The 27,309-nt window shown below is 40.1% G+C and overlaps 1 protein-coding gene across 4 annotated transcripts in view; it reads left to right on the plus strand.

The window, feature by feature from the left end:
• Positions 1-3,270: 3,270 nt before the first annotated feature.
• Positions 3,271-27,309, plus strand: part of sema5ba (sema domain, seven thrombospondin repeats (type 1 and type 1-like), transmembrane domain (TM) and short cytoplasmic domain, (semaphorin) 5Ba) — a 226,256-nt gene continuing 202,217 nt past the window's right edge. For 3 of the 4 annotated variants that reach the window (XM_042495042.1, XM_042495045.1, XM_042495043.1), the window contains exon 1: positions 3,271-3,479. The gene's annotated coding sequence lies outside the window, so the exon portion shown is untranslated. The remainder of the gene's footprint in view (positions 3,480-27,309) is intronic. The other variant, XM_042495046.1, reaches the window with a different exon arrangement.

Consider the following 27,309-nt stretch of genomic DNA (forward strand, 5'->3'; position numbering starts at 1 on the left):
TTTATTGTTTTATTAGTTATCCAGTCGGGCGAACTCCGGACTCTCGGAGCCGTTAGCCGCGCTGTTGTTTTTAGCTTAGCTGCCTCAGTATAGCTAGCTTGCTAACCCCATGACTGTGCAAAACTATGTTATGAAGATACGGCGCGGACATGAGGAGCCTGTTGAAGCCGGGGATGTTTGGCAGTCGCTCAACCGGCAGGGACCCCAACCTGTCCTCTGTCTTCACTGGTGACAGGAGCCAGAGTGTCCTCAGCTGGATGAGACAGCCGGAGGCGGCAGAGACTGCAGCTGTGAGCTGGTGAGGGTTCCCCAACAGTTTGTTACAGTTGGTCTGCAGTAACATATAGACCTAGCTAACACAATTTTTATTTACTTATTATTTTTCCACAGCTTTATTTAACAAAAAAATATGTTCAAATAAGTCAGACAAACATACATGAAAGCACTAAAAAAAGTTGACATTCTACACAGAAGACAATTAATAATAAGAAATAAGTATAGTATCAATACATAAACCAATGCAGATATTAAAAAAATATTATATAGTTTTAGGAAAGGACACAGACAGTAACAAAAAATAATAAATTTAATAACCAAAATAAGTTTTTGTAATAATCTAAAAATGTGCACCAAATAAGTTTTTGTAATGTTTTGTTGCTTTTTTGTTTGATTTATTTCAATGCATTCCTCTCTCACTCTCATAAATAGCTTACACAAAATGGCAAGCCAGTTTACAGGAAAATGTCAATGTTGCTAGGCAACAGCTGTCACTTCCAGCTTTCAGAACTATTTGAACAATTTTTTATTTTTTTTCTGCGTCACTCGCTCGCATATGGTTGCTTTTTTCATTTTCGGAGCATTTTGAAACTGCTGAAAATTCACCCTCAAAGCTGTGGTTGTGCTTACAATAGCTAGGAGATGCAGCTAACGGCTAACATGGTTTACAGTGAAATATAACAGAAGGCTGGATGTACAGATGTAGGCCCCGTCAGGCTCTGTGCCCTGAAGCAGAGTGAACCAAGACTATTATTTATCGGACTTACACAGCAGCGCATTACATGCCCGCCATTGTTTACTTTCCACAATAAAAGACCAACCTAAATTACTCAGAGCATTTAGCTAAAAAGCAACTCAACAAAACTAGCTTACACAAGACACAGGTGTATTTTCAGAACTCTCCATGTAACTTCATAGCTTTGCTCACTGATCTCTGAGCACGTCATGCCCTTATTTGTTGTATCTCTGTACAGAACTGATGCTTAGTGAAGCTTCAATTCGCGTCCGCCCTGCCCCACTGGTTGCTTGTATTCATCCACAATCCCCCACCCCTTTCTCTACCACAGAAAGTTTCACTTAAGTTATTTCCTGAGTTTATGCAGAGCTGTTCGGAAAGTCACTGGAGCTGCAATTTGAGTGGCTGTTTTGATGTGAGATACGTTTGAATTTTTGAAATTGCACCCTCTGGTCGCGCCTCCAGCTTGGGGTTGGGGGTGTATGTAAACACGCCGTGTCCAGTGTAAATGCACAATTAGATGAACAAACAAATCATAATCTGTTGTTGCTTATTATTGTTAACTAATAAATGAAGCCTGTAGAACTGCTGTATAAAAGCAATATCACACAAGAGCGAATGCTGTTGTTCTGTATATCATCATGGCCTTGTACCTACAGCGGAATCACAGCCGTGATGATATACGGTACAACAGCACTCCTTCTCATGTGATATTGCGTAAATAGCTAATGAACACGTCTGCTTAGATCATGGATCATGGAATTTCTGAAATGAGTTTGGCTCATTTCTTTAGCCTACACCTGGCAGAATAGAATAGAAAAAGGAAAAGCTGTGTGAAAATGATGTACAGCCGCATAAATGTATGTTTTTAAATGGAGTTTGGTTGATTGTTTTCCTCGTGATGATGTCAGACAGGAGGTATGTACATGCCTCTTTAAATTCTACATCCAGTTAGTCACAAAATACTGTACAAACAATACAATACAAACAGTACATTGTGAAAATGTGGCTTTCACTTCAATTAACCTTATTGTTCAGTTCAGTTTCAGATTTAATTGCATTGTATGAAAATTGGGTATAATTAAATAAAACAGAACAAACTAATTTTCTGAGTTTGGCTTACACCATTTTCCTCAGCCCACACTGGGCAGATTAGAATAGAATAGAATAGAAAAGAATAGACTAGAATATGAAGCATTGACCTAAGTTTAATTGCCCTACATGAAACATTTGGTTTAAATAAATAAAACAGCAAAGTTTACTAAGTTTGACCTAACCCTGCTGACAGAATAGAATAGAATAGAATGGAATAGAATAGAATAGAAAAAACATGGATCATGGACTTCAGTTAACCTCATTAATCAATTCCGTTCAGTTTGCAGGTTTAATTACACCGTATGAAAATGTGTGTAGAGTTGTGTTCATGTTTTTTTTTTTAAATAGAACATGGTTGTTTTCTTTAAAAGTAATGTTGGACAAAAAGTAATGATCGCACCTGTTAAAATCCTATATCCAGGTAGTCAATAGATTACAGTAGCCTATAATACATACAATACAATAGAAAACATGGATTAATGACCTAAATTAACCTTATCATTCAGTTCAGTTCAGTTTCAGGTTTATGTTAATAGCGTAGAATGACATAAAACAGCACAATCTATCTATCTATCTATCTATCTATCTATTTATTTATTATTTCCTGTCTGTGTTTTGGTTTCTGTGCCAGAGGTTGAGTGTTGGTGGGTGGGAAGCTGGGAGTATATTATATTTGGCGTTAATGGCATTCATTGTATTTTGCCGTTGTCATTGAAAATTCAATAAAGAGATCAATAAAAAAACAAAAACAAACGAGCAATAGAATGCAATAGAATGACTCTGCTTCAGTGTATAACCTTCTCTTTTTTGTTGTCTCAGTTTGAATTTGCTTGAACAAAACAGCAAAGCAGCAAAGACAACACACGATGCCCGGTGGAGTTTGATCGCCAGGTAACCGCGCACGCGGACACACAGCAGGTGCGGTGGAGTCCCAGACAACAACACGCGGGGCAAACCTTTTCCCAGAAGCCCTTGTGCCTCTCCCAGGTCCAATGATCTGTGATTCACTCCCAAAACCAGCCTGCTCTCGCTCTGGACGGACGCGCTGTTGCGACACTCTTCCAGCTCTCCGGGGGTGTCCATGCGCACTTCCTCCCTATTGCGCTTGCAAATCGGCCCCATCTCCTACTCCCCCTCCCTCCCTCACTCCCCCACCTCCCTCCCCTCAACCCGGTGGTATCGTCCGACGCTCAAGGAGAGAGAGAGCGCAGTTGTCGGCTGCAGGTCGCTCGGAGAGACGCACACAGCGGCTGAGGACACAGCACTAGAACCCGTCTCTATTCGGTCTCTACTGCTCAGAGTGCGAGTCTGATTCTCTCCTCGTCTCTGCCTGGCATTGTCACCAACTTGGGGAATACAAACATCGTTAAAGGTAAGAAGAAAATCACTTTTTCTTTCTGTTTTTCAGCAGAATACCTGGCACAAAAGCACTTTTTAGGTGTGTTGTGCACCAGTTTCCAGCTTGTATCCCGCTTTTCAGGCGGAATGGATGCAGCTTGATTGGAGTGCTGTATTTTTAGAGACCAAATCAACACAATAGCCTGCTTTAGAGTAACCTGCTTAGATAAAATTAAAAAATCATCATCCATCAATAATGGATTGTCTGCTTGTGAGCTTCATACAGCCACGCTGTGGGGTCCGTTTTTCTCTGGACCATTTTTTTTTTTATCAGAGCAGAACAACGAGGCATATTTAAAATCTAAATGTGATACACTTTTCTGCGCTTTTGCTCACTTTGACTGCTTCGGGGTGAGGCGATTTGCCCGTTGATAGCATGTGTTATTCAGAGCAGTTAGCAGTTCCTTTATGCCACGCCAGTTTTACTTTCCACTCACGTTTCATCCCAGGATCAGAGGAGCATTTGTGGGGCTGCAGGAGCTGCCTGTGCCTGCCACATTAGCACCGTCTCAAACTTACTTTGTGCTGCACGCTGCCCTGTAGTCCCGATCCAAAAACTGATGTCAACTTTAAGAATAATCTTCAGAGGAAACTTCGTTGATGTGATCTCTCGGGAAAGTGGATTTTCTAAGCGTTGTGCGTTCAACTTGCATTTTTTTCCTGTCAAAATTGTACATATTCAAACGTGGTAACCTTGTTTATGCAGCGCATATGTGGTGCAAAATTGACCACCTTGTTGTCCCTTTCCCCCCAATTTGCTTATGCATTTTGTAATCCGATTTAAGACTGCCCATAATGACCTCATTGCTTATCAGTTCCAATTAGCAAATTGGCTTTTACGCGCGGAGTGTGCTCCAGCATTTGCGCATATTCAGTGTTTTTTTTTTTAGTCCTTCAAAATCCTCTGCAAACGTTCGTTGGACTAATTCTGCATGAAAACACTCAAAAAATCAGCTCAGAAAGTCATTATTCATGAGCTTGTCACATGGATGAATTGCTTCTCCATTTCTCCTCCGATACATGCAGACAGTCCGGATATTTTGAATTGTAAAGAGGGATGAGTGTCCAGCAGGAGGCTTCCCAGATTGGGGATGTCGAACAAAGAAATATAAAATAGGACATTTATCTCATGCATGTGTTTAAGTTGATTATTCTGAAATGCATTGTTGGAGCGGGAGACTGAGCTGTGGTGTCGACAGAGGGCAGTGTTGAGCAGCACTGTGCAGCTGTGATAACACCTTGCCAGGTGAAGTTTGCTGCATCATGTGCTGGACTGTCTGCTGTGCTCCCCAAAACTGAGCACACACAGAGAGAGAGAGAGTTCTGCAAGATTGTCTGGAGCAAAAGGTGCAGCACGCATTCAAGCTGGGACCAATGAAAACATATAGGGACTTTGCTGTAATGTGTTATTACCTGTGTGATTTTTTTCTTGCTTCAGGTGATTAAATGTCAAGCACTTTTGAACAAGCTTTTATCTGCAGGCAGTTTACCGGGAACAGCTTTCAGAGACATTTAGTCCCGTTGCTGGACTTTTTTCACGGCTTAAAATATCACATTCACTCCACTAAATTAATCAAAACAACTTATTCACTTGAAAGCTATTTCCCACCAGCAGTTCCTACCACCTCTGGGGCTTTTAGAAGCTTTTTTAGAGCTGCGCTGTTTTTCATCTGTAACATTTTATTGAGCCTTAGTGGTTCAGTGTCTTCAGCGGCATCAATGAAGGACACTTTATTATTCATTAACACTCAAATGGCTCTCAAATGCAACCGAGCATGGCTGGTTTGAGTTTTGGAAAACGTGTCAAATAACAATAAGTTTGCTTTTCAGTTCAGCTTTTTTTTAAAACCACTTTGCTTCTCTTTAAGATCAGAAAATATGTAGATTTCTGCCCTAAAATCATCTATAATTAGTACTCCAATTAAACAAATATTCATATTATCACTTAGCTACAGCTCTATTCCTCTAGCAGACTGATAATTGCAAACGAAAATCTTGTTTTATTTAGTGTTGTTTCATATCTAAACAGCCTAATTCACCATGTCTGGAATTCAAAACAGCGCTCGGCACAACTCTTTTTTTATTGTGTTCATTCGCCAACACGTGTGAAAGTCCCATATCCCATCCATCTTTTGATTGATATTCATGTATTCTTACATGCTTTATGAGGCCCACATGCTTGTCTTATGGGTGATTAACGCTTTTGTTATCTGAAGAGCTGTTTTAGTATCCTGGGTCAGTCCTTTCAAATGGAAAACAGGTTTTCATCTTTGATGAACTTATGAGGGCTCTTGACAGGTCCTGCAGGCGGGGGGGGGGGGGCAGCAGAGCAAAAAAGATCTGAGACAAAACTGGACAGATGCCCCTCCAACTTCTCTCAAACTGGCTCTGTGTTCACTTTCTCCTTCGTTCTGTTTCTCTCCTCGATGTCCTTGTAGTTACAGTGTGTGAAAGTGATTTTGATCAGAGGTGTGTATATTCATGGCATCCGATGTTGGCATTAATAATTCATTTTCATTAACTAATATGATAGATGTGAAGTAGATGAGCCGGCAGCTTCTTCATCAAAATTTTAATGACGCATATTTAAACTGTGGGACCATGTGGAATACCGTATTTCTGTTGTCGGTATCATTGAAGAGGGGGAACAAACGGATATGAAAGTTTAATGTCTGGAGGAACTCGATCCCTCCTCTCCTCCATCCGATATTACCTCTCTGAGAAGAAAAGAAAAGGATGCCATGTTCAGTATGGTCTGACCTCCATGACTATGGGAGTGTTGATGTGTGTCTAAAGTGATAACAGACAGATAACAAATGTGATTCAGTCTGGCAGCGTGGTTTCACTGCCCATAGAGAGATAGGACGCTCCAACACTGTGTTGGGCGGAAACGAGTGATTCAGCTCCCCACTAGAGATGTCAGTTTTAGTTAATTTTGCTTTCGATAACCTGACACTTGTTAACTTGAAGTTAGCTAGCAGCACAACTTATGCTGCGTTCATGTGATCAGAGGGTCGGTGTTTCCGAGTTGGGAAGTTGTTCTTCTGACGTCATTGTTTTGTGCTTTAAAGTCGTAAAGTGGAAACAACACGGAAGCTACAAAGAGGATGTGTTTTTTAATGCCAAGAGCATTTGAACAAGAGGTTGATAGATGTTTTCAGTTTATTTATATTTTTATGTATTATTTTATTTTTTATATATCATGTATTATTTTTATGTTTTATCTAGGTCACTCTATGTGGACAGCAGTTAACATTAATACCATATTTTCATTTTACATTTAATCAAATATTGATATTTAATACATGAATAAATTAAAAAAAGTTTCTTACCATCGACCAAATATTGACTTTTGCCATGTTTATGCATTTATAATGTCAAGTTGGCAACTTGTGTTATAAAATAAAGTTATCAGTATTAGTATACGTGCCTGGCATGCTTCATAGTCAAAACTTTGCTTGCTTGCTACAGCTAATAGATGCATATACTAAAATATACAACTACTAAAAGTAAATGATAGCTACTGGAACAAAATGACAAAATCTTTAATTTTTTACCATCAGTTGTTGACACTATTTCCATGCTTTCCACCATTTCTGCTGCCCTGAAACATCACACAAATGTCATAACTCGGTAGCTAGGGTATCATCAAATTACCCGATTTCCAACCCTGTTGGGTCAGGGCAATGTTTAAAGCCGTAATCGCAGAATGACCAACACCACTTGTTAGCTCCCAACCCAACCTGGGTGGTTCAGTAAACTGGTATATAGCAAAATTAACTCATAGACCACTGGTCCCCAACTGGTTGGTCACCATTCAAAAGTGGGTTGCAGGTCAGCTCTGAATAGACTGCAAGTGACTCTTGAATGTATCAAGTTTGTACTACACTTTAATCTGAAATACAGTAATTTTCCAGCACACAGCTTTTATTTTATAGTGACATTTCTGTATATTCCTGAAATAGTGTTTTATTTCTTTGTGCTCTAAGCCAATATGTTTTTACATTTTGTGATATAAAATTGAATACTGGGTAATTTGTAACGTTTGGACCTTGAAACAAGGAGAAATCCGGACCTCGGGACTAGACTGGTTGGGAACCACTGCTATAGACCAACATGCATTATCTGTTAAAAACCTGTAATTGCTGCCGAGGAAATATGGTTGTCTTCACAGTAGAAATTATGTGAAATGCCAAGGCGCCATTTGCTATATACTACCACAAAAAGACAAAACCATTTCTGTCATGGTTTTCCTTTTCCTTTTATGATAAAATAGTCAGTGGCAATATATTAAGATACATACTTATTTTACACGAACTAGAATAAAAACTATTGATAAACTAAAAACCTTTCAATTTAAGTAATGATTTCTTACTTTGGCATTTTTGTTATATACATACAACAATGATAATTGCGTGGTAATATGTACAGTATGTTGATGTTATTCAATGTCAAGTTTCTGTTTGGTCATGTGATGTGATATGATGATACGATATATGGAAGCTAGTTTGAAGCATGGATGCATGTATGTATGTAGGTAGATATGTTATAGTGAAGAGGGAGTTGTAGCGAGTGTTGCAGTTGGCTCGCCCCAAGTACCTAAAGCCAGTGCAATCTTCACGTCCATAACACTAGAAAATAAGTTTTAAAGGAAAAATAATCCGTCCTGGAGTTGACAGACTGTTTTGTCACTTCAAGGTTCAGCTTTTTCACAGACCAAAACCAAAGAGGAAAGTGACAACTCCTACAGCTCGTCATTTTGGCTGTTCGTCTGTCATTCAGCTGTTTGGCTTTTCATGCACGTCAAACAAGCACTCCAGGACATCTGTCGCCGCTCACAGGAACCAGACCTCGGTTTATTTATGCACTGTAACACCCCGTGCTCTTTTCTTGGATCCTACTTGAGAGCGGCCACGACAAAGATGCATTTCCACGGTTTAAAAACCCAGGAAGGATGCTCTAAGAACAGCTGCGAGGAGGCAGTGAGTGGCTAGCTGAGACGTGCTCTGCTTGATCTAGATTTTGCTTTCTTTTTTTTTTTCTTCTTCTTCTCTTTTTTTTATACTGAGCCTGGTGTGTGAAAGTGTAGCAGAGAGATTTTAGACTTTTAAAGTGGCCTTCTTGAGCAGGATTCACATGGTAATTAGGTCAGGGCACACTGAGGAAAAACAAAGCTGTCCACATGCAGGGAGAGCAGAAAACATACCACGTTTTTTGTTGAGATGTTTCGAGGAGACACACACAAACAGAGATGCTTCCTTAAAGTGGCTCTATATATTCAGAAGACGGCAGCCACATTGGAGTATCTCTGTTATGTAAATATAATGGCAGATCTGGCGCTGTGACTTGCTGTGGCAGCCCCAGTCCTCAATATTCACTATGGTCTTTATACCCAGAATACAAAGCTGTGCCGCCCTGTCACCTGATTGCGTTTATGCTGTCCCACGGTGCCGACACAAATGTTGCCATTTTACATTCACACAGTCTCCGTAGCCTGATTGAGGTCTTGCGCTTCAGTTCACCTCATTTTTATTTGAAATGAAATCATTCCTCAGCTATATTCTGCAGAAACATGCAAATTTTGGCTGGGGCTTTTTTTTATATGAGCGCTCTTTGGCCAATTTTGCTGTCAGCAACAAACTATAGCTTGACAGATACTCTCTCCTCCAGTCCAGCAGCGCTCTGATGATGATTTAGCTCAGTCTTTTGTTCACGAGGTTTGACGGAGAATGTGCACTTGTGATAAACAGACAGTTTGAGCCGTCAGCTGAGTGAGGCTGGCGGTCTGCGTGGTGCAGTCTGAGCCGGTGGGTGGAAATGAATAATTCCACGTTGTCTGTCTGGGTCCCCTCAGCCTCCCAGGATCTCATTGTTTCCGAATGCAGAGTGCACTTGGCGTGGCCTTCGCTCGTAGTGCCTGTCTGTTCATAACCCGGCCTTGCACTGCCTCTACACACAACCTTGTCGTCTGTGAAATCAGATACGGCTGCAGCATCTCTGCACTCTGTCTGCAACCTTGCTAATTAATGCTTGATGCGAAGCAACAGTCTCAATTTGTCCCTGGAACGCTGTCATCATTGTTTGTCCTCCCTTTTCCCATGTTGTTATTATAACTGCACCTTTACAAATGGGATGAATAGAGATGAAAAAGGCAAGCTGTCTGTCAAGCAGAAAAATAAAAAAGAGAGAGAAAAATGTTCCACCTAATATGTTACTTTTTTAATGGATTTTATTTAGTTCTGAGACATTTGTTGATGAATCAATCATTTATAAAGCAACTGTGTCAAACATTTGTTCTTTCAAGCCTCTTAAAGGAGCAGTCTGTGAGATTTAGGGTGATTTAGTGGCATCCAGCAATGATGATTGCAGAATGCAACCTTCTCCTGTTCCTTCAGTGTTCATTGTTCAGAAGGTTTTAACCGGGAGCCGAATTATCCGCAGAGGTCTCCTCCTCTCCAAAACAAACACTCCAGGTGATCGAAACCAGTAAAACACAGAATGAAGTAATTTCATGGTAAAAATCAGTGTTCCTCCTCTGCTGTTCGGCATTTGTCACAGATGTGTTGCTAGCCCAGCACCTGCTAATGTGGAATGCCGAATTATCTGCAGAAACATCTCTCCCTTCAAAAATAAGACTTGGTGATTCAAACTGGTAAAAACACTGAAACACTCATGAAAGAAATCCTATGCTGTTTGGTATGTCAGAGCTGGGCTGCTAATGTCATACCTGCGTCCCGTTTTTCTTTGATATCTTAAGTCTCTTCCTCTCCAAAACAAATTGACACAGTGATTTAAAGCGGTAAAAACAATGCATAAAGCAGTTTCAGGTTACAACAATTTTTTTGAATGCTCTTATTGCAAAACGTGAATGTCCATATCTAGAGCAAGTCTTTGGTTTGTTCTGGGCTGCTATAGAAACATGGCGGTGCAACATGGCGATCTCCGTAGACAAGGACCTGCTCCCTATGTAAATACATGGCTTATTCTGAGGTAAAGAAAACACAGTGATTCTTACTTTCAGGTGATTATACACTAAAGAAAACCGACTTATAATATTGTAATCCATTTTTGAACTGCAAAAAGACACAAAATGACCAAAATATAAGATAAAATAACCTCAAAGAGACACAAAATAACTACAAAAACAGACAAAACAACCACAAAGATACAAAAAAACACACAGGGAAGAAAAGTAACACAAAATGACCCAACAAAGACACCCAATATACTCAAAGAGACACAGATATCCACAAAACAGACAAAGGAACCACAAAGACCCATGAAAAGACCAACAAGGGATGCAAAGCAACTCAGTTTCCCCCTAAATCCTACACACTGGATCCTTAAATGTGAGGATAATTTGCTTGTCTTTGTTTTACATAATTGCAAACAGAATATCTTATATAATAATATCTGACTGTCAGACAGAACAACAATTTGAAGATCTGCTCTGTTGGAATTTGCTGGATGATTTTAATAATTTTCTCAGATTTTAAAGATGTATTCAATTTAAAAAAAAAAGACAAATCAATCAATAATGAAAATAATAACTTGTTGCTGTCCTGGTTTGATGTAGTGAAATTGCACATAATTCTTAAATTTGCACTGACTCACTGGGTTTCTCCTCTATTGGTCAGTTTGTTAAACTGAAGGTGTTTTCCTTAAAGCATTGAACCATTTCAGTATTTTCCTTCTTCTCACACATTCTCATTGTTATCCCTCTCGGTATTAGAAGAGGTGAGTGTGTGTGTGTGTGTGTGTGTGTGAGAATGTGTGTTGTGTGCAAGCATGCGCTCATACATGCATGTGCGCATGCGTGCATGTCTGAGCAATTTGATTTTTCTCTTTTGTATGCGTGCGAAGCGGACGTGAAGGCATGTGCCTTTTCTCTCCCGTCCCTCCTCTGTTCAACCCCGGCAAGGTCTGAGCAGGGCGAGAATAAAAGGGGCGCGAGAGGAGGAGAAAGTGCTCCCACAGTTGATTTGGCCATTGTGGGGGGAGGAACACTATTCCCATTGATGCTCTGGACGCATGGCTGAAACCCCTAGAAGCTTTAGGAAGGGAGCTTATTCAAGGCTTGATGTGACCCGGAGGACTGGGTTGGAAGATGGGTGTTGAGCCCATTGTGGGGACGGTGGGAACATTGTCCCTGCTCCGCTGCTTTAATACCACTCTGAACCACTGGCTCTGTGAGCTGCTGGATGGGCTCTCAGGTTGTCTGTTTTTGCTTTACAAGACACTGGAGAGGTCTCTTATGTTAGAGGTCTCATGAATTTTCAGATTCCTCTAAGAGATCTGAGAAGGCTGCCATCACAGAATCTATTAGGATTTTTAATTTAATTTCACAATTAGGCAGTTAAGCTGGGTTTTGTTTCAACATAATATCAATATCTTGTTAAGAGAGTTTATCTCCTTTTACATTTTATGTTATGGTGTGATAAAGAAACATTTGCATTTGAACAAAAAAAATTGATCTTTTTGAAAAAGAGAGGTAACAGGAGCACTGCCTCAAAAAAAAGAGAACTTATAACAAAAAAACACTAAAAACCCAGGTCCAGGCACACAGGATGGTTAGAAAAGCATAAAAGGCCCTTAATTCATGTGGCTAGAAATGTTAAAAACACACCAACCCACCTTCTTCTGTGTGTAAGTATATCCATATACATTGGTAAAAGTGTGCAAAATGAAACCTGTGCATATATTCAACAAATCTTGTTGAGGGTGACAGAAGTCCCATACTGACATAAATAAGGTACTTTTAAACACATTTCTTTAATGTATAGTACACATCTCCATAGTGAACATGACACGAGAGTGATAATAATTCATAGAAACCGCTGTTTAAAGTGCACAAGTGCTGTTAAGTACCTTCATTGAACCCTTACTTTGACTTTGAATCCTCAGCGTCCCTCTCAAAGATCTCTAGATCTCAGGTATTTTACTTTGAAAAGCCCCATTGTGCACTGCTTTAAGAAACCCTCCTAATGGAATAAGGCTCATTTTACCCTGCCGTACCCTCTAAAATGGATATATCTCTTCCAAATGGAGTCACAGGGTGAGAGCTAAACTCCTTTCTTGAGTCTGTGCTCTGTGAAGTAATAGGTTTGCAGTAAGCCCTCCAAACAAGGCCTGGATTAGGACACATTGGAAACTCCTGCAGCATTTATCCAGCTATGTATTTACACAGTGATGGGAAATATAGTGACTTTATAATATGTTTTACCAATTTTTCTATTGTGTCTGGGATTATGTGACATTGTGAGAAGCTGTCATGATTCAATTTGTCATCTCAATAATACCGGCCGTTTTGGAGGCTATTAGCTCAAGCAGATCAGAGTTCCTGATGTGTTTACCTAAAGTTTTATTAGCGTTGGTGTGTTTCCAGTAGCAGACTTTGATTAACTGCCTCTGATAGGTCGTATAACTGGCTCATTAGAGAGCACAGCACATGCGTCTCTGCTGGTCAGCAGTCTGGTGTTTGTGAATGTGCCTGTTTGTAGTTTGCATATCCATGTGTTTGTGTGCATATGTGTGTCTGCTTCAGGTTTTTTATTTTTTCATTTATTTTTTTTTACATTTGCAGTAATGGCTGGGAAATCGGCAGTTAGCGATACCAGGCAGCTGGTCTCCGCTTTCACCGTTAGCCACAGCCCTCCATCCCCATAGGGCACGTGTAATTGGACAACCACATGTCAGACTGTGATTTGCACTATAAGCCTAATGATTTTGCAGCACTAAATATGATGAGAGCAGTTGTCCCTCCGTCAAATGTTGGCTGGAAATGTAATGCTGGAGAGTGGAGGATAACTGGGGAGAGAAAACTCTCAGACTCATTCCCATCAATGTTTTTACCATGTTCTCCTGCGCTGATGGATTACTAAATGGACCTACCAGGCATAGACCCAGGGGCCCTAAGGGTCAGGGGCCCTGCTGGTAGTCACATGCAAAATGACACTCATATTGACAAGTACAGACCAAGAAAAGACTCAATATGAGCGCAAAGACATATAAAAAGACCACAGAGGGATGCAAAAGAACTGCAAAGAGACAGAAAATACCACAAAGGGATGCAAAATAACTGCAAAGAGATATAAAATAACAAAAAAGACATAAAATAACCCCAAAGAGTAAAAAAGCCCATAAAAATGTGCACTAAAAATAGATCAAAAACAAACAAAGACACACAAAAGACCATAAAGGAATGCAAAGAGACTGCAAAAACAACTACTGAAAAGACAAAAAATAGCCAAAACCTCAGAAAGAGCCATTACGACTGCAAAGAAACACAAAAAACTGCAAAAAAGTTCAAAACAACCACAAAGAAAGGAAGAGATTCAAAATTACCACAAGGAGACCCAAAAGACCACAAAGGGATGCAAAAGAAATGCAAAGAAATACAAAATGATTTTAAAAAGACACAAAATAACCTCAAACAGACACCAAACCACAAAAGAGGCATAAAGACAGGCCAGCAAAGAAACACAAAATTACTACAAAAACAGACAAAACAACCATAAAGAGAAACAGAAACACCACAAAAGATGCAAAGGAACTGCAAAGAGACAGAAAATGACCAAAATAAAGAATTAAAAATAACATCAAAAAGATGCATAAAGACTGCAAAGAAACACAAAATGACTACAAAAACAGATAAAACAACCACAAAATACACAAAAAAAGACCACAAAGAGATGCAAAGGAACTGCAAAGAGACACAAGATGACCAATAAAAAGACAAAATATCCAACTTCAAGTTGTGGTCAAACTTCAGGTTGTATTATTGGTTGTTGTAGCTCCTTTCTGACTTGAAACTGTGATGGTAACTAAACTTCTTTTTCTGTGTTGATCTGTAGTAAAAAGGATGTAACCTCTGGCTTTTCTTGTTGCACTTACAAAATTTCTTGTATTTCTTGTTTTCCAACTATTTCCTGCTATTGTGGGAAATTTCACTGCAAATTTCCAACCAATCTATTTTTCCCATTTCGTCTCACTCTTTACACAATTTTGATGGTGGAGCAGAGGATGCATCAGCTTTGCAGCCATCTTGGCATCCACCGTTGCCTCCACCAACCAATGGCAAAGTCCGCCCTTACATTATATCACTTTAGAAATGTTGATGTGATTTGTTCAAAATATGCAAATGTAACATATTTGTGGATTGCAGAAACATACAACGCCAACATTTTCTTCTGCTGAGCTGCGGCATAATGAGTACTTTCAGTGCATTAAGTGTCCCTTGATGCTAATACTTTTGGATTTTTACCTGAGTGCAATTTTGAATGAAAGACATTTACTTGTTTATTTCAGAGTGAAAAATACTTAAGTGATTCCCGGGGGGGAAATTGTGGTTCGTTACAGCCACTCTGATGCCAAGCATAGATAGAAAGTGAAAAAGGGCACCCTGTGGCTCGGTTGGTTGAGCGGGTGCCCCATGTGCGGGGGCTGTGTCCTCACTGCGGCGGCCGCAGGTTCGGGTTTGGGTTCGGCCCTTTGCTGTGTCATCCCTTCTGTCTCTCCCCCTTTTGCGCTTTATCTGTCCTGTCGAGTGGAGGCATTGAAAAGGCCCTTGAAATATATCTGGGAAAAAAAGAAAGTGAAAAAAAAGACCCTAAGTATGTAAAAATAGAAAATAGAAGTACAGCAAAAATAAAAGCAATGTTAACACTACTATGTAAAATATTTCAAATTATCAATATGTTTAATGTGCTGAGTATGTAAAATGTAATGTATGTATGTAAAACTATGTGCTTTAATGCTATAATAAAACTATAAAACGTGCATGATGCCACAATGTACAACATAATATATAACATTCACACTGAGGTATTGCTACGTAGAAATAGAGAAAATCTCAATACTTCTTACAGCGCTGTTTATCTCAGTCCAAAATAATCACCAGCAATGATTTCTCCCACAATCTGCTTTCAGAGTCTCTGGTCAATTTTCTCTGGAAAATCAGCGTTCAGAGGGTGTGAGTGTACGAGACATGGCCTGGGTCTGAATTGAGGAATGAGTGACAAAGAAAAGCAATAACAGAGACCACACACTCTTTGTGCAGCTGCTATAGGCCCATTTCACATCTCAGATGCCAAAACATCTCAGAATTCTCCCAGAGAATCAGACCGGGCTATTATTCAGTGTCTGCGTTTGATAGCTTTTCCGATTTGACCTGGGTAGCAATGAGCACCTAGCCGTCCGACTCCAGCTTAACCTGCCAGACGTTCAGGAGAAATTATTCTACTCCGTCCTCTGACCTTTTTGTTTGGCTCATGCCAGAAATCTCTTGGTCTCACGCCAACAGACAGACTGGAGTTTTTCTCCACCAAAGTGGCTGATTTGTGATTCATGTTGCGTGAGCTGCAGGCTCATTTCTGGAGTTGAGGCATGCAGAGGGACGGTGCTGCAGGAGAAGCTTTAATCAAGAGCTCATTAGCTCATTGGCTTGATTTCGTTTAATACATGGGAAAAGGACGACAAGCAGCTTAAAAATAAATGGCCCAATAATAATCAAATTAGTAAAAAGTTGCAAGGCAATTGCCTGAAATTAAGCACAAAAAAGTAAAAGTAAAGTAAAAATGAACAAACAAACAAAAGTAAAAAACAAAACAAAATATGAACTTAAAAATGTGCTAAAAAATTACAAAATACATTTTTGCTGGAACATAATGTTAAATATATGATTAAGAGAATTGAAAATATACAATGCGAGGAGGACGACAAGCAACTAACAAGAAACCTAACAAGAAATGGCCCAAAAACTATCAAGAAATTAGTAGAAATGCAAGAAAATGAAAAAAAAAAAAGAAAAAAAATTCTGTAATGTAATTTTGAATATATAATTAATAGAATTATGATGACGATATTGTTTTAATCATTTCTCAATATTACCCCGAGGCTAATTTACAGATACTTTCCCTCCAAGTTGCTCAGTTTCCCATTTTTTCAAAGGGTTAAATAACTTGTGAAAGGTGTCCGAATGCAGCACAAGAAAATTGATGTCGATCCAGGTGTTAAAGGGTTAACTGGTGCTGAATATGGAGATGATTTATGACCACATGAACAGCTTTGAGTGTGGACCCTTCAGATTATGACCCTTGTCCTTTTTGATGTTTGCCAGTTCTGTCGTGAATCTAAAAAACGGTGAAACAAAGTGGAACAAAAAGTTTGATGCATGTAAGTTCTGCCCCCTCGAGCTCCAAATGTTCAACAGTAAACACATTTTTTTGTGCCCCGCTACCTCTCCAGCTCTGCTGATTTTGGTTTGCGGTTGCCTTTGGTTGCTATGACGATAGAAGTGGCTCTCGGCGGGAGCATGAGGGCCTGTTTGAGACCGAGGCTGACAGAGAAAGAGAGGAGTGTGACAGTGATTAATGTCCTGGCAGAAACAGAGACAGTCGACTCTCGGGGCCCCGTCGTCGCCGTCGCAGTGTTAAGAAACACATTGCCCCCCCCCGACCAACGCGGCGTCTCACTAGTACGAGAAGTTTAATCACAATCATGTGAATTATTTATTATACAAAAATCTATTACTTCTTCGACTTGGTGGATGAAAGCTGGAGTAAATTGAAATGTTGGATTAAGCCAAGAAGGAAATGAGATTCACCTGTGTGTCTCCTAAAATCAATCCTCGCTATCCGGCTGATTAATGGAAAAACATTTGTCTCGACATCCCCTTGTCTGACGTTTGCCTCTCATTCCGAAACATCAAACGAGCTGAGGCGGCCTTTCCCAGGTGGCGTGGTGGCAAGGGGCTAGTAGTTAACAGTTGGGAGTCACGTGGCTCGCCGGTTACCGTGCAGCCTGTTAACAAGGAAGTGAAGTGATGGAAGACCGGAGGACAAACGTCTGCATGATAGAGATAAGCAGCCAACTGTGCGTCCTCGTTCCCCCCCCAACAAGAAACACAGCGTCTGGATGTTTGGCCACAGGGTATAGTCGATGGAGAGCTTACAGTATGTGCCTTATAGACAGCACTATTTGGATGATAACTTCTGTACCTGCACACACACACACACACACACACACACACACACACACACACACACACACACGGACCTTATTCTCCCCTCCTATTGGGCACACTATTGTTTGCTGCGGTACCTGTTCCCCTTTCATGTCCCCCACCTCGATCTCTCGGTCCATTAGAGCTCCTTTTGAGGATCTTGGTCTCTCCCGGGGTTTTTCGCACTTCGCCGCACTTTCCCTCCCCTGCCCCTTAACTTCACTGCTCCCCCATAACACTGCAGCTGAAAGGAGCCTCTGTTGGGCTGCCACAGTGCACTGTGTGCGTGAGCACCATGTACTGCAGTTAAAGCACATCCTAGGACAGAAGAAAAGCCTCCTCTTCTTCCTTTTCAGTGACCTCTACACCTGGCGTCCCTGTCCACCACCTTCAAACACTCTTTGCTCTCCATGACTTGACCCTCTGCCCCTCCGGTCTTGTGTCGTTTCTGCAAACCATGAACACATTTACAATCATAGCTGTTTTATAGAGACCTGTCTGTGTGTTTCCATTGGCTTTCCATCAGGTGTTTTGTAGCAAACTGTTGATGTATTTCTATTCGTATTTAGTCTCCAATCGTACGTGTTTTGTAGCAACACGTCAGTGTGTTTCCACTGGCTTCTAGGCTCTAAACATAGTTGTGTAGTTGTGACCCATCAGTGTGTTTCAATGAGCTATGAGGCTCCAATCAGTGGTGTTTTGTAGTAACCGTCTTGTAGCATTTTGTAGCGACATGTTGGTGTGTTTCCATTGACTTTTACGCTCTAATTGTGAGTGTTTTATAGAGACCTGTCGGAGTGCTCCCATCAGCTTTTAGGCTCCAGTTGCTGCTGGTGTTTTGTAGTGACCTGCCTGTGTTTTAAACTTAGGCTCCAATCTTGTATGTTTTTTAGCAACTTGGTGTGTTTTGTTCAGCTGTTAGCCTCCAAATGTAGATGTTTTGTAGCAACCAGTTGGTGTGCTTCCATGGGCATTTTAGGTTTTAGGTGTTGTTTTATTGCAACTCGCTGGTGTGTTTCCATCAGATTTTTGGCTCCAAATGAGGGTGTTTTGTAGTGACCCTTCAGTGTGTTTCCATCAGTTTTTAGGCTCTAATTGCTGGTATATTGTCGCAACTCATCAGTGTTTACATTAGATTTTAGGCTCCAAACATGTTTTTGTAGCAACCAGTCAGTGGGGATACAAAAAGCAGTTGTTTTTACTAAGATATAGCTGCTTTTCCTGTTGGGATTGTGCTAATCAAATGGAGCATTTTAAGTTGAAACATGGTCTTTTCCTAACCATAACCAAGTGTTTCTTTTGCATAGCCACATTTTAGCCACTGCATTGTTGAAACGTTTCCGCTGCATATTAACGTGCAGAGGTAACATAATTGTGGTTTGCAGAAACGTCAGTGTTAACGTTTTTTCTGCCAATTACATAGGTGCAAAGGAGCTCAAAGCCCACAAGCTATGAGTCCTGTTTAAGACTGAGTAGAGACATGATGAATGAGCTGCAGACATACACACAGTCCTTTGTGTATTCATTCAGCTACAGGAGGTAACATTACCTTGTCATTTTTTTTTCCCACGCCCATCTGCCTTCTTGTCCTGACCTCAGTGGAATAAGTGTGTGGGCCCCTTTTTTCATATTTCTGTTCGCAAAATGCTAAAGGACCGCAGGTAACTTCAATAGGAAGGAAGTGCAGCACTTTGCAGCGATGTGTAAATCAGCTGCTGGATGTTTGATGGCAGAGTAAATGTATGCCCCCGCTCACAGCAGATTGCTTTTGCTAGTGTTGGCTAGCAGCCCCATTCATCACCACCACCAGAGCAGCTTTAGTCAAAACCTTTTTTAAACTATGGCCGAGGTCCCAACAGTGTTTCTCAGAATGACAAATATATTAATTTTTAAAAAATTGTAGTTGTAAGCCACATTTTTTAGTCTTATTCAGTGAATGGAGAAGGCTCAGGGGTCACCATGTGACTTGAGTTTAGAGTATCGGTCAAAGGATAACAAGTGAAGATGTGTTTTATTTTTGAAAAAGAGATTAATCACTCTGGAAGTGTGAAAAGAATATAAAAACTGGAATTGACATCAGCATTGTCCTTCAACAAGAAAAGCTCTCAGAGATGAAAAGAGACTCATCAAATGTTTCACAGTTAATTTGACGCTCAGAAAGCTTAAATGGCATACTAAGCAGTATTTTGATGCTCGGATCTGCTGCAGCTCTGTGACGCCTAACCATATCCTGCTGTAACCTCAAAACCTAAATCCAACCACAGAGGGCAGTGCTGTGGGAACATTATAAATATGGTGTATGAGCCTTTTTTGGTTTTTACCACTTGAGAGCAGATTAATTCCAAAACACGATAAAAAAAAATAAAAAGACCAGCTTGTGTAAGCATGTAATGATCCACTGCTCTTGATGAATATATCAGTTCTAGGCAGTAATTATAATATATACTGTAGGACACATCCACCCCAATATTTAGATATGCTTGAAAGCCCCCCACCCACCCATCCACCCCATTATCTTGAATAAAAATAAATTTTAAAAAAGCTATTCTTCCAAAGGCAACCCCGGCCACTGTCCAAAATAATAATTAAGAAATGTAATCATAGGCATAATTAAATGTAACAAAATGCTATTCTTATTACTATTGGTTCTAGTATTGCAGTGCAGTTCTGTGCATGGTTTTCATTTTATTTATTGGTTTATTTGACAGGGACACTGTAGTGAACATAGTAACAAGTTCGAGAACAATTTACTGATGTGTTGCATATAGGACTTCTAGCCTAGTCTAATTTGCAACCCCTGTCTCTTTTCTCTCCAAGAATAAAACAAAACATATCACGAAACATAACATCCTAAAACATGCATCAAATAATAAATAGAAAATGTTGAAAGTGTTGTTGCAGAACCCTGGGAGAAGCTGTTGCTCGTCTGCTGTGAGGACGTAGAGTCAATAGCCCCTTTTACACTTTCTGATCAAGACAGGAATATTACTATTATTATTGCCGCCATGCCGTTCTGTATAAAAGGTAAAATAGCAGAATGTGGGAAGCAGAGTTGTCTCACTTTTAAGCATCCACAGGAGGTAGTAAGAGCGGGTGTGACATTTTGATGGCACATTTTGTGTGCTTACCAATCGCAGGAGATTAAAAAATTAGCCGTTAGCAGATAACTCACAGAACGGCGACTGTAAAACAAAGAGGGAACTCTTGACCCTCCGAGCAGAGGAGGAGAATAGCCACCATATAACTGAGATGGTAAATGATTGTTAATGTCGTGTTATGTCATTGTTATTGTTATTATAAAACTCTGCAGCATTTGTTATATGTCAACAGTTTCTGTTCTGGAAACACAGCTTGCACAAATCACAAACAGAGCTGCACTACACTGCAATACTAGAACCAGCAATAAGAATAAATAACTGTGGGTCATGGGTGTAAGGCGGAGGAGCAGTGGACCACAACCATCTTCGAACTTGGTCTTCATTTTGATCTCAGCTACACTCCTGTAAAGTTTCGGGACTGCATCTTGCACAGTTGTGATGCTGTCACATGGAAAGTTTACCAAACAACTTAATGTTGTTAACGTCTTAACATGGTAAAACCCCCACACCGTACATATTCTCACCTAATAGAAGTTATAGAGAATATGTTTCCAAACAGCTGTCTATTTAATTTACAAATCAAGTAGACCCAATATTCTCTCCTTTTGCCAGTTCAGTCTCCAAAAACACCAGAGAAAAAATGCTGGCTCTTAAGAGCATTAAGTTTGTGAAATAAATGTGCCCTAAAGCCAAAACAATGAGCTTAAAGAAGCTAAAAGATGTAATATAATCTAAAAGCACTCAGTGGTTGTTTTATATTTTGGTCAATGCAGTTGTCTTAAAAGGATTCAGAGCCCATAAGGCTTTTTTTTTTTTTACCTCATTTACTGACACTTTGGGCTGTTTATAAGCACCTGGCGGGATGAAAGGCTGTATGATGAAGGCAGATAGATGAACACTCAGATTACGTCATTGCAACAGCAGCACCAGCCATTACCATGGGGTCACACAGGCAGGTGTGTGTGTGTGTGTGTGTGTGTGTGTGTGTGTGTGTGTGTGTGTGTGTTATTTAGACACATGCTGCTCTCTCATTTTGTGTGGTGCTCTTGGTTTCGCTTCTCATTTCGGCTCCAGTGAATTATGACGCCCTCGGGGAGCAGTGAGAAGACAACAGCAGAGAAATACTCTTCTCACAGCTCTCTCAAACACTGCTCAGCAACTTTCACACTGCAGACGACTTTGGTGGCTGAAAACTTGAAACTTGGACTGCAGGCTGGCACAACTTCAAGGCTGTTATTACACACAGACGTCCCAGTTCATGTGTGTAAGGACGGGCCCTTAGCCGCCCTCTGCTCTCTTGTGTTAAATATTGACCAGAAAGTAGAAAAGGCTTCTGTTGAGTTGCATGGAAAAATATCTATGAAAAATGTTGTCTGTATTTATTGCTGGCATCATTTTGCTTAGGTTTTACAATTGTCAGAATTATATACGTCAATATTTTCTTTTAAATCATTAGGTATAAAGCCACTTACAGTGTTCACGTTTTAGCTTTTACAAAAAAAACATACAGACGACTAAATAAATAAATATTTAAACTAAATAAGCAATTTAAACAAAGAAAAACAACCTAACTTAGCAACTTAACGAGAAAAGACCCAATAATAAGCAAGAATCTAGTAAAGAGATGCAAGAAAATTAACTGAAAATGAGCATAAAAAGGCAGAAACAAAGCAAAGTTTCAAAAAAAACAAAACAAGGAAATAATCTGACAAAACTGCTTAAATAAATAAGAAACAAAATTTACATGTATAATCTTGATAATTTTGTCTTTTTTCCTAAATTCTAAATCTGCTAACTTCTTGCAATATGCAGAGCACTTGCATTGCAGAGATACTCATTTACTTTTTTCTCATGATTTCTGAAGAAATCAAACCACTTTGCTCAGGTTTCAGAGGTTTAAATACTTCTAAAAGGCAGTTGAATGCAGCACAGCACAGATCCAGGTTTTAAAGGGTTACAGCACATAATGTGGACAACAAAATATTACATCCATGTGTGGTTTTTTAACCTCATTCTGAAATCATGAGCATCAAACGGCTGCTGTTACAGACTCCACTCTTTAGGGAGGACTTTTATTTTGGAGCCTGACTGCAGGGATTTGCTCTCATTCAGTCACAAAAGCATCGGTGAGTCCAGCACTGATGTCGGGTGATGAGGTCTGGCCCGCAGTCGGCATTCCAGGTGTTAGATGGGGGTGAGGTCAGGCACTGTGTGCAGGCCAGTCAAGTTTTTCCACACCATACTGGGAAATAATTTCTTCATGTATCTGATTCTCCAAACTGTTGCCACAAATTTGGGAACATGTTATTACTTACAATATCATTGTATTCAGAAGAAGTGCCCAAGCACTGGTAAAAATGTAAAAAAAGTTACATTTGCATATTATTATGCAACATTTTTTAACAACACTTTAGCTGACATGTGGTTAGTATTAGGTGCAAAAAACACTTGGCTAAGGTTAGCAAAAGATCATGTTTGGGCTTAAAATAACTTTTTTGTTGCACAATCCCTGCAGGAAATGTAGCAATGTCTCTTTTTTTTGTTGTTGAAAAAACAGTGATAGGTTTGTAAAAAAAATCCACAAACTGGATATCTTTGTGTTGTGGACAAGACAAGACATTTGAGGACTTTATCTTGAGCTTTGGGAAACACTGATTAACATTATCACCATTTTCTGATAATTTATAGATTTAACAACTCATCACTTAATCAAGAAAATGATTAATCAACAATGAAAATAACCATCAGAGCAACCTTCAGCACGCCGGAGCTTAACAAATGGCGCTCAGAGATAAGTATGCAAGAGAGTATTTTTGAGAATGTTGAGTGTGGGTTTCCCACACATTCATTTATTTGCTGCAGCCCGCCACAATCAACAGCATCTGTCACCACGTATTGATTTAGTATTTTTGGAGCTGGACTGTTCATTAGGAACTGCATCGTTATTTATTGCATTATCATTATTCATTCAGGGCACAGGCGGAGCAGCAGAACACCAGGTGCAGTGAAAATGACACTTATCCATTGCGCTGATTGCAAAAAGCTGCTTTCACTCCTTCTTCAGCAGCTGCTCCCCTGATCCATTGATCTGATCTGATCAGTTCTGACGGGATCAACTGATCAGTTATTCATTCTGCCTCTCAAACTGCAGGAGCAAGGGATTGACATTATATTGAAATGGCACGCTGATTAATGAGATAATATTTTAAAAATTGCACTTGATATCAAAAGGATGGTTGATTCCTGCGTTGGAGAGACACAAAACAACTTAAAAACATGGGACTAATGACCACAAAGGGGCATTGAATGACCCCCACCCCAGAAAAAAAAAGATGCAAAATTACCTCAATAAGAAATGGAACAACTACAAAGAGACAAGAAACAACCAAAAAGTGACAAAAGGGACAAAAGGGACAAAAAATCACAGAAAGATGCATGATGACTGTGGTGGAAATTACAGTATTTCCATTCAGGGACGTGAACAAATAAATGATAAAACAAAAACAGCTGTCTTTTGTATATTTCAGTGAAGTAAAGAGAATAAAAAAAGAAAAAGGTTTAACAGAGTCAATCTATTTCAGCTGAAAGGACAGAGCTCAGACACCTGGAGTGCACTGAGTGAGTCTGACAAAGAAGATCACATTCAGTCGCATATTTATAATTGCAAACACAGTGTTGGGAAAATAAGGGAGGTTACCTCCGCTGAGATGAGGTGTACTGAAACAAGGAACGTTTGTCTCCTCTTCCCAGCAACAGCAAGTTTCTTCACACAAAAATGAAACTTCCAAGAACAGTTGGTCAGATGATTAGCAAAAGTTCATATGAGTTAACTTCAGGTCAAATCAAAAGTTATTATAAGGTGATTCAGGTGAATGTATAAGGTATATATGAGGTCAATTTTTGTCTCTACAATGACAAAGCTGCTAAACAACAAAAAAAGGGGGGAAAGCCACCATCACGTCTGTGTCTTGCTCCTTGGAGAGGTGTTTGGGTCTTTTGCATGTCTGTGCCCAGGGGCCCATTGTCTCGTAATCCGCCCAACTTTGAAATGTTGATATGATATGAATTAAAGATACATATTTATGGTTTGCAGAAAAATACAGTACCAGCACTTTCTTCTGGAGACTGAGCTGCAGATTTTTCCCTAATCATGGAAAACAGCCCCGAATCTGAAATGCAGAGAATTCCAGTCAACACATGGAAGTTGTTTCTCTGATTGCCTCCTCTCCTCGCTTCATTTCTGTGCTCAAACCCTTTTGACTTTCCTGAGTGTCCCACAATAACCCGCCACAGCCACCCTCGATGCCCCTCGCTGCTACGACAGCGTGCTCCTGCTGGCACGACGCCCAGACACCATTGGCGATTTACAAACCAGCGGTGATGGCGGGCCGTGCCCACGCGTCTTTGACTTTGCTGAAGATGTGCTCCTATTCATTAAGGCGGCACAAATGACAGAGGGCCATTTGTGTTCTGCGGCGGGAGGGATAAACAAGACATAAAACACGGGGCTGTTGGACGAGGAAAGCCAATTTGTGGTGGTTAGACTGTGTTTAACTTCAGGTGTCCTCTCTCTCTGTCTCTGTGCTTTTCTCTCCTCTCTCTCTGATTGTGTTTTTTCCATGTAGTGGTTTGTTTTTCTATCAAAAAGGTAACCTGCAGGCGATCTAAATAAGTGTTTTCCAGTGGCTGAATATTTCTGTGAGAGATTTATGTTGGCAGGGAGCTCCTGGCGTGTCTGCAATCCTTTGTTCTTTCATGAGTTGTGTGCCTTGGATTAGTCTCATCAAACTCACAAATGATTTTTATAATCTTCGACAGGTAATGCATTCAGAATCCTGGCACCCTGTAAGATCAGAAAGAGATTGAAGTTTTAACTTTTTGTTTTGTCTGGTAATTTCAATGAGCTCGCTCTGTCTGCAGGTGCTGCCAGCGCAATATAACAGCTATTAGATTTGAGTATTTTGTTTACACAGCAACTCGCTTGCTCTGTGAACACTTACAGCCATGTGTGGTGTCAGTGGTTTTATGAGATTTTCAGCGAATGTGTCATCGTAACAATCCAGCTGCTGTTGGAATAAAACCAAACTTCCACACAGAGTAGGTTTCAGGAGCAAAATGTGTGATTGTTTCTTTTATAGAGCTAACAAGTAATGTCATAAACGCATCAATACCTTTTAGAAAAAACACAGAAATTAAGTTGGTTTTTTGTTTGTTTTTTGTCGTGTCATAATTATAGTGTCATGCTTTTAGAATATTAATGATCTCATTGTGATTTCTTAAATGTCTTGATTGTGGCACGATGGATATCGATAAAAGGCCCTGATGACCATAAACAGTTGACGTCCACTTGTCCTCTACTTGTCTTTCTATTTCTTTAGCCATGTTTTGATGTGTGTGTACGTGTGTGTGTGTGTGTGCATGCATGAGTAATTAACGCACTTAATGATCTTGTAATATTAACAATTAACAAGTGTTTTAATGTTTTTTTTGCATGCAGCATTAGGGATAATTTTACAGATTTTCAACCAGCTTTGTATCAAGATGATGCAGGTAGTATGTGTAGCTGAACTGTGGTACACTTTCCTCCATCTAACCAGTGCAGATATATATGTATATATATATATATATATATATATATATATATATAACGGCTGAGCACCATTTGATAATTTTTTTTTTTTTTCAACGCAATTGGTAGTACAGAAGCTAACATGGTGCTATAATGAAAACATCTGCCCATTCTGTGTGTATAGAAACAAGTAAGTCAGTGAGCAGATACGGTTCCATCATTTGTAAGTGGTGTAGTTTTAGATCTGCAATGAAAACCGTTTGTGATGACTGAAGCTGCTGAGCGCTCTGATGCAGCAGAGTGACCTCGCTGCTGTGAAATATTCTGAAATGAAATGACCTGGCCTGGATCCAGCGTAGTGGCCCTGCCTCTGCTGACAACAGCCATTTGATACTGAGGACGGAGGACAGCACCAGTCCTCTGTGCTACTGTATACGCGCGTGTGTGTTTGTGTGTGTCTGACACTCCCTGTGATCTAATGCGGTGGCTCTGCCCTCCAGGGACACCCAGACAGCTGGCTGGCACAGGAATGTGACGAAGACTAAAAGACTTAAGCCACCTCCAGCACATCCTCCTCTTCCTCCAATGCCACTTCTCTGTTTTCTCTCTTTCTGTGCCAGTCAGACGCACCACAGGTGGACGAGTTCAAAGCCTCTACTGTAAACTGGAGGCTATGAGAAGAGAATCGAAGATGTGCAAAACTGACAGGAGTGAAAAGAGTTTTTTTGGCTGGCGATAAAAGCAATACTTTCCACTCAATCAGACATATCTGTAAGCACCGCTGAGTGGATTGATGCAAAATGTGCACTCTGGAGCTCATCTTTTGTGATGGATGCTTTGGCTGTGGAGCTTTACTGTACCTTTTTTAGTTTTTTATGTTTGAACAACCACATTCTCTATAAATTGCTGCCTTTTTTATGGGCTGTCTTGCTGACTGAGTCGAACCCATTTCAGGCTTACTATTTTTCCTATAAATGATTCATAACAGTGCATTAATTGTGGTCTATCTATCAAGATTAAGAGCACATCATGCTGCCTCCACACTTGTTTGTGGTTTAGTTACTTGCCGGAGAGGCACTTAATTCAGTGGATTCTATAATGTCTTCATTGAAAGGCCCTGAATATGTATTTTCTT

Source organism: Plectropomus leopardus, chromosome 10 (genome assembly GCF_008729295.1).
Source record: "Plectropomus leopardus isolate mb chromosome 10, YSFRI_Pleo_2.0, whole genome shotgun sequence".
Taxonomy (NCBI): domain Eukaryota; kingdom Metazoa; phylum Chordata; class Actinopteri; order Perciformes; family Serranidae; genus Plectropomus; species Plectropomus leopardus.